This window comes from Xiphias gladius, chromosome 2 (assembly GCF_016859285.1).
Source record: "Xiphias gladius isolate SHS-SW01 ecotype Sanya breed wild chromosome 2, ASM1685928v1, whole genome shotgun sequence".
Lineage (NCBI taxonomy): Eukaryota > Metazoa > Chordata > Actinopteri > Istiophoriformes > Xiphiidae > Xiphias > Xiphias gladius.
In genome coordinates, this window is record NC_053401.1 from 13,117,021 (window position 1) to 13,123,353 (window position 6,333).

The window sequence follows — 6,333 nt, forward strand, 5'->3', positions numbered from 1 at the left end:
TTCCTTACATAACTCCACTACTCTACCGTAGACCACATTATATACAATATATACCCCCTGTAGCAGAGAACAATCAGACAATTAATCAGTTGATATGAGGCCCTGAAACTAAGGAAATGTTGTAGGTTGTCAGACAAGTTAAACTCTTTCATTAGCTCATATTTTAGTTTTCAGCTCCTTCATTATCCTGTTTTTATAATGTCTTGGCACAATGAATTTACTCATTTATCTTTTCTCTCTACTAAACGTCCTTTTCATCACCACATTTCCATTTTCCAGTGGTGGCTTAACACTGTGAACAGCAGCCTTTTTAGCAAGTTACTTAGCTGATGCTAACTTTTTTCATAAAACTACACCAACTACACCAGCACAGATGATATTAATTATTCACATACTGTACTACTGCACAGTGCTGTAGCATGACTTTTCTAACACTAGTTAGTTTGATTGACGTTATGAGAAAAATTGACACATCCACAAAATGTCAAAGATGACAGTGAAATCCAACACTTATTTCCATTGGTCTCCTTGATGACTTTAAGCTCATGTAATGAAGATAAAAAGATGGTATTGTTCAAGTAGCATTATCTTGTTAACTTAGCTAGTGTTACTTTGCTGGCTAATTTCCAATTTGTTTTATCAACTAATTGGAGGTAATGTATAAAGCTTTAGTCTTCTTTTTACAATATCTTATTTATTAACAATCATCAATATTTTTTATTGAGTTGCTCAGTTATATGTTTGACTTTTCTGATAACCTTTTATAGTTAGAAATAACTTAATTACTACCGTAACAATTTTAATAAGTGACTTTGCAAATATGCAAAAGTATCTCAGTTGTTCTCAAATGTGAGCATTTGCTGCTTTTCCTCATATGATACTGTATAATTGTAAATTGAATGTGTTTGGGTTTTGGACTGTTGGACTGCGCAGACTGTTTTGTAATTTTATTACATCACCATGTCCTTTTGAAAATTGTGATGGGCATTTTTTTTTTTTTTTTGGATTTTATAAGGTAAAAGATTGAATAATTCATCATAAAAACAATCAACAGATTAATCAATTATGTAAAAATAAGTTTTAGCCCTAGTACTATATTTGTAAATTCAAGTTTTCTTCAAGCATAGGTGTTAAAGGGACACACAAGGATCCAGTCATTGTCAAGCCCTGTGCTCCCTTAAAGTGCTGTAAGAACATTCGTTATAGTGAATTGTATCAACTTTAATGGAGAACTTTATTATTAACCAGCAGCCAAAATGTGATGTGTTTACAGTGGCAGTGAGCATTTGATGGAAGAAGGCTGATGGGAAATGTCTCAAAACTCTGTGGCATGCTTTTGCTACTTTTCATTTTGCTTCAGCAGCAAAGAGCAGCCCTGTGTTGATGTTTTTTAGAAAAAAAAAGAGAACCAACAAAAGAAACAACGACCACAAAAAAAACTTAACAAGATCAATTTTATTTCAAACCAAAAAGTTATTTGAAGTGGAGCAGGTTGTATTTTCAATTTCAGGCCTCAAATGAAGCAGATTACGAGGCGCACTTGAAGGCAGCATTCCTTTCCAGGTATAACTCATCTTTCTGCCCCCAACAATAGAACTGACAACCCTCACCAGTCATAGAAAAGATATGTGGTCACATGACAGACAAGGCTGTATTAGGTATGCTTTTTGGTGGGGTGGATGATTGAACTTGTCTCGTTCTGGATGTGAAAGAATAAGAACTGAACTTGCTGCTAATCCCATATCTTCCTCAGGGATATACAAGAGGTAAGAGCGCGACCATGACCCCTGGATGCATGATAGCAAAAACGTCAATATCATCTTGAATTGTCTTTAATTCTGCGTTGATATACAGTTCATATTTTTGCAGTTTTTAATGAAAATGTGTGTCTGTTTTTTTAGAAATCTTGATAGATTTGACAAAAATTTAAGCGAGCTGTGCTGAATTAACTCCATAAAACCCCTCAGCATGATCTAACAACTAGCTGTTACTTATACAAAGCCATGAATGCCAAATTAAATTGGCTCAGACATTGCCTAACTACACTCTTAAAGATTTTATGATGGCTTTTCTTTGATGTATTCTGATCTGAGCAGTGCATATGCTGATGAAGAAGGTGCTAAGCTCGCCCCTGAGACTGCCCGATGTTAGCATGCTTTGGGCTTTGACTTAATGCTTCCTAATGCTGAAACCAGCACCCGTAACATTCCAGCCACTGTCGGACTATGTGTTATTCCACAGTTTCAGCCAGACGGGGACTGACCGCATGCATTAAAAGAAATACACGTTTAATAGCACAAGTGTGATAGATCTCATACACTGTGAATTCTTTTTGGGTTTCCAGTCAGTGCCTTTCTTCAACCAGATGGAATTTGTCTATTTCTCTTTTTTTTGTCTTTCCCAGTCTTGCTCATTTTCTCTTCACCTTCTCTTCCCCATTTCTCTTTCCTTGTCTTTTGACGTCAGCTGCTCAATCTGATAATACAATTAACAACCAGACTGGGACACCAAGCAAGCAGTGTTTGAATTTGAGCAGAGATGTAACACAAGTTAAACAGAAGTATGACTCTGGATAGTGACCACATACAGGGAAGGTGTAAATATGACATGCAGAGATTGAATGTGCAGCTGGCCCTTTGAAATGACATGGAAAGAAAAAACAGGACTGCGGCCAGGCAGGAGGAGGAGGAAGGTTGGAACTGGGGTTGTGGAGCTAATTTTCTTTATCCCTACATCACCCCTTCAACAACTATATCAAATAGGTTCTTATCATTACCAAAGAATTGTATGAACTTGTTTCTATGCTGAGGAATGTGTTTAAGAAGCAAGAGAAACTCCTGAGAGGCATTGTTATAAAAATGTTCCCCAACCGGCAGCTGACCAAACCGCAATGACAAAAATAGCCTGTCTGAATGTGGGTCCCAGCTCACTGATTTACTGAGTACGTTGAGGTGAGCCAAACCCATTGTCTGGAGGAGTAGCTCCACACCTGTTCAAAGCACACTCTATTATTCTTAAAAATAGACCCTTGTTCTCCCCCGCTGTTCAGCCCTACTGACATCAGTTTTTATGATCTGGTGATTTATAAGTGTGTGGAAAATACTTGGTCCAAGGGACTGTTGTGCACAATCATATTCTGACATGTAAGGAACCTACTGATACCACTGCCTTATTGAATCCATCCCTGTAACCTTGAACTTGACTCCAAACTCTCCAGTGTTGTTTTTTTTTAAAGTTATGGAGGCTAGATCAACTGCAATTAACTTCTTTATTTAAAGATACTGTATATATCTGGACTTGTTCCTGTGCATATAATCTTACAGCATTTTCTTTCATATCTTTAATGATTTAGCTTTGCACTCGAATGAAGTTGGAGGAGAGATGAAAGGAATAGTTCTACTTTTGAGAATAATGCATATTCAGTTACTCGAACTCCAAAGAGCTGTATCCTACATTTCCCATAATGCAACTCATTAGTGTCTACACCCTCCCTGCCTGGTAAACACCCACTTCTTACAAACTCCAAGCCAACTGTTTATAACACAATCTTTCTTTGAAAAAGCCTGCGATAACCCTGATGATATCATCATGACATCATCAGGGTTATTTTCTTAGTCTTTATAAAGCTCCTTCCAGAGCCACAGAAGACATTGTAAAACTCACAGGCTGAGGACTCCTCAAGACAAGTAAACTGAGCTTCACGTGTAAAATCGTTGAAAGGCGCCTTTAATGAGTCAAGTAAACACAATTTTTGAGACTGCTTTGAAATCAAATGGAACGGTGTTTGAAACAATGAAAAATGTTACGTGTGAACACCAGACTAAATCACACATGTTACGACGGATATGTCTTGCAAGGTACCTGTTCGAAGTCTTTTGAGCACCTGGAAAATTGTTTATGAGTGTATGTATCAAAAGTAATATGATATGTGCTTCAGACGTGTTAGAGGGTTCCTGAAGAACTTGTGCAGTCCTGGTAGTTTCAGTCCTGTTCAGACTCCAGTCATCTGCCTGCAGCCTTGATCAGAGCCAAGAGGAAATGGCTGAGGATTAGGCCTGGAGCTGTTTAAAGCCCTGGCCTCTGCTTGCAGTGCCCATAGTGGAACCATTTCAAGTTCTACAATTGTTCCAATCTCCGAGCATATAGTCAAGGCTTTTTTTTTTTTTTTTTTTTTTTTTGTAGGTTTTAGTTTAGTTGTTTGCACAAATGATAAAATAACTGAAAGGAGAAGAAAAAAGAGAGATACAAACCATCTGTCTGAGGGATAGAAATCTCAAAGGCTCATAAAAAAAATTACAGTCGATAAGATGAAGAGGAAAATATCAAGAAGGCAAACAACAATACAAATCACAGCAAGAAAAACAGTAAAACACAAAAATTAATGTGAACAGCCCTAATTATACTGAGCCCAGGAGAATTGAGAGTCTGGTTATTTGTGTGTATGAGTGTGTGTCAGTTTAACAGGTGCATTACAATTCTGTTACTAATGCAAAACAAGGGAATTCATTAAAAATGGATCTTCTGTTCTGTGTAGTGAATTTAAGTAGTGATTTTTGATGTTTGGATTCATTGCCTGCTTTCCTCTTTGATTCAGGTAATTGTAATCCAAGATGTCTGAAAAATTAGTCGAGGAGATGGAGTGAGTACTTTCACTACATCTTCCAAGCGTTTCTTGTGTTTTAAATACAGAGCTGATTTAGACTCATTGATCCAAAAGTTCACATCTTCCTCCTTTTCTTTTCAGGGAGGAAGGTAAGTAAAGGATGTGAGAGCATTCACTGTGTTTTCGAAAGCAAACTGTCACTTCCAAGCTTCCATTGCTAGATGTACCTGACCTGATTATGTCCGCTCAGAGGTAGAGCTCCAGCAAGAGGAAGGTAAAGGCTTCTGCACGGCTTCACGTGTGTATCGTCTTGTTTCCATTGTTTCAGCTGCTTTTGCAGTGTCTGCTGCTGTTTTCTGTTTGAATGTTAACACTTCATTTGTCAACACTGATCTGTCAGCTCATGTATAACTGTCACTTTTTATCAAAATTATCTCCATCCCATTTTTAGCACATGTCTGTATGCTGAGTATCTAGCTAGAGCTAGAGCTAGCAGCTGGTACTCACTGGGTTTTAGCTAGCCAGGCTAGCTTTTTCCCCTGTTTCCAGTCTACATGCTAATCTACGCTAACTGGCTGGTGGCTGTAGCCTTAAATTTAAGGTACAAACACGACAGTGGTATCGATCTTCTCCTCCAACATTTGGCAAGCAAGCAAATAAGTGTATTTCCCAACATGTTTAACTATTATGGGGTCACACTGGCTTTGTGACCCCTTACAAAAAAGTAGTGTCTAGTTATGGCCACTTGTCACGTTTCAGAGGTCTATGAGTTGTTAGCATTTACACCAAACAGTTATCTCCCCTCTAAACTTTTTGTGGTTTAATAAAAAAAATACAAAGTTGTTGAGGATATGCAGCAAGGTCAACAGAGGTCAAATTGACCAATATTCCACAAAAAAAAAATAAAGATTAGAAAAAAAAGTGCAAACAGTGAATACAGATTTTGTGTAGCAAAATGTTATTTTTTCTTCTATTCTACCCCATTAATCATCTAACACCCCTTAGATTTATCTTCTGAACCATAGGATTTGCCCAGACCTCTAGGTTGGGAACCAGTGGACTATATTTCCGCATGTGTACTAGTTCTGGTTCTTTTACTTAGATAGGGTTTTGAATGCAGGATTTTTACTAGCAATATGTTGCACTGATGTACTGTTGCTTTTACTTAAGTAAATGATCTGATTACTTCTTACACCACTGATTAGCACTGGATAAAAATAATTTAAGAGACATGAAGTAAGCAGAAAAAATTAATACTTTTTTTCCTGCTGTTCTGTTACATGTTAAGATTTTGCTTTGATTTGTAACATGTTACAAACAGCTCACAGGATCATTGTGATCAGAGATCATTCCCTGTTTCATCTTTATTCAGAATGAATATCAGACACCAGCACTGGTTTTTCATTGCATCCCAAGATACATTATCACAATGCTCAGAGCTTGACCAAATCCCAGCCGCAAGCAGTTTGCCAGAATCTCACTGATCCATTAATCCATATTTAGTACGCTCAGTCAAAGAGATATTGAAAAAGGAAGGTTTGTGTGAATTGTTTTTGTCTGTAAATAAAGCCTTTCATTTTTTTTCTTTACTTACACACTTGTGAGATGTTATTGTAGTGTAGTGTGTGTTTGGCATCATGCCTTCTTTTGTCATGTTTTTCGGCCAGGTTTTGGCTTCATTAATCTTTGTTATGTCCTTGTTATATAGAAGAAGCTGCACCTGAAGTAGA

General features: G+C 37.4%; 1 long non-coding RNA gene across 1 annotated transcript; it reads left to right on the top strand.

Moving 5' to 3' along the window:
• Positions 1 to 1,663: 1,663 nt before the first annotated feature.
• On the top strand, positions 1,664 to 6,330 carry LOC120800865. The gene is made up of 4 exons (XR_005709021.1): positions 1,664 to 1,766; positions 4,595 to 4,639; positions 4,745 to 4,752; positions 6,312 to 6,330. It is a non-coding gene; the product is annotated as an uncharacterized LOC120800865 (long non-coding RNA).
• Positions 6,331 to 6,333: the final 3 nt, after the last annotated feature.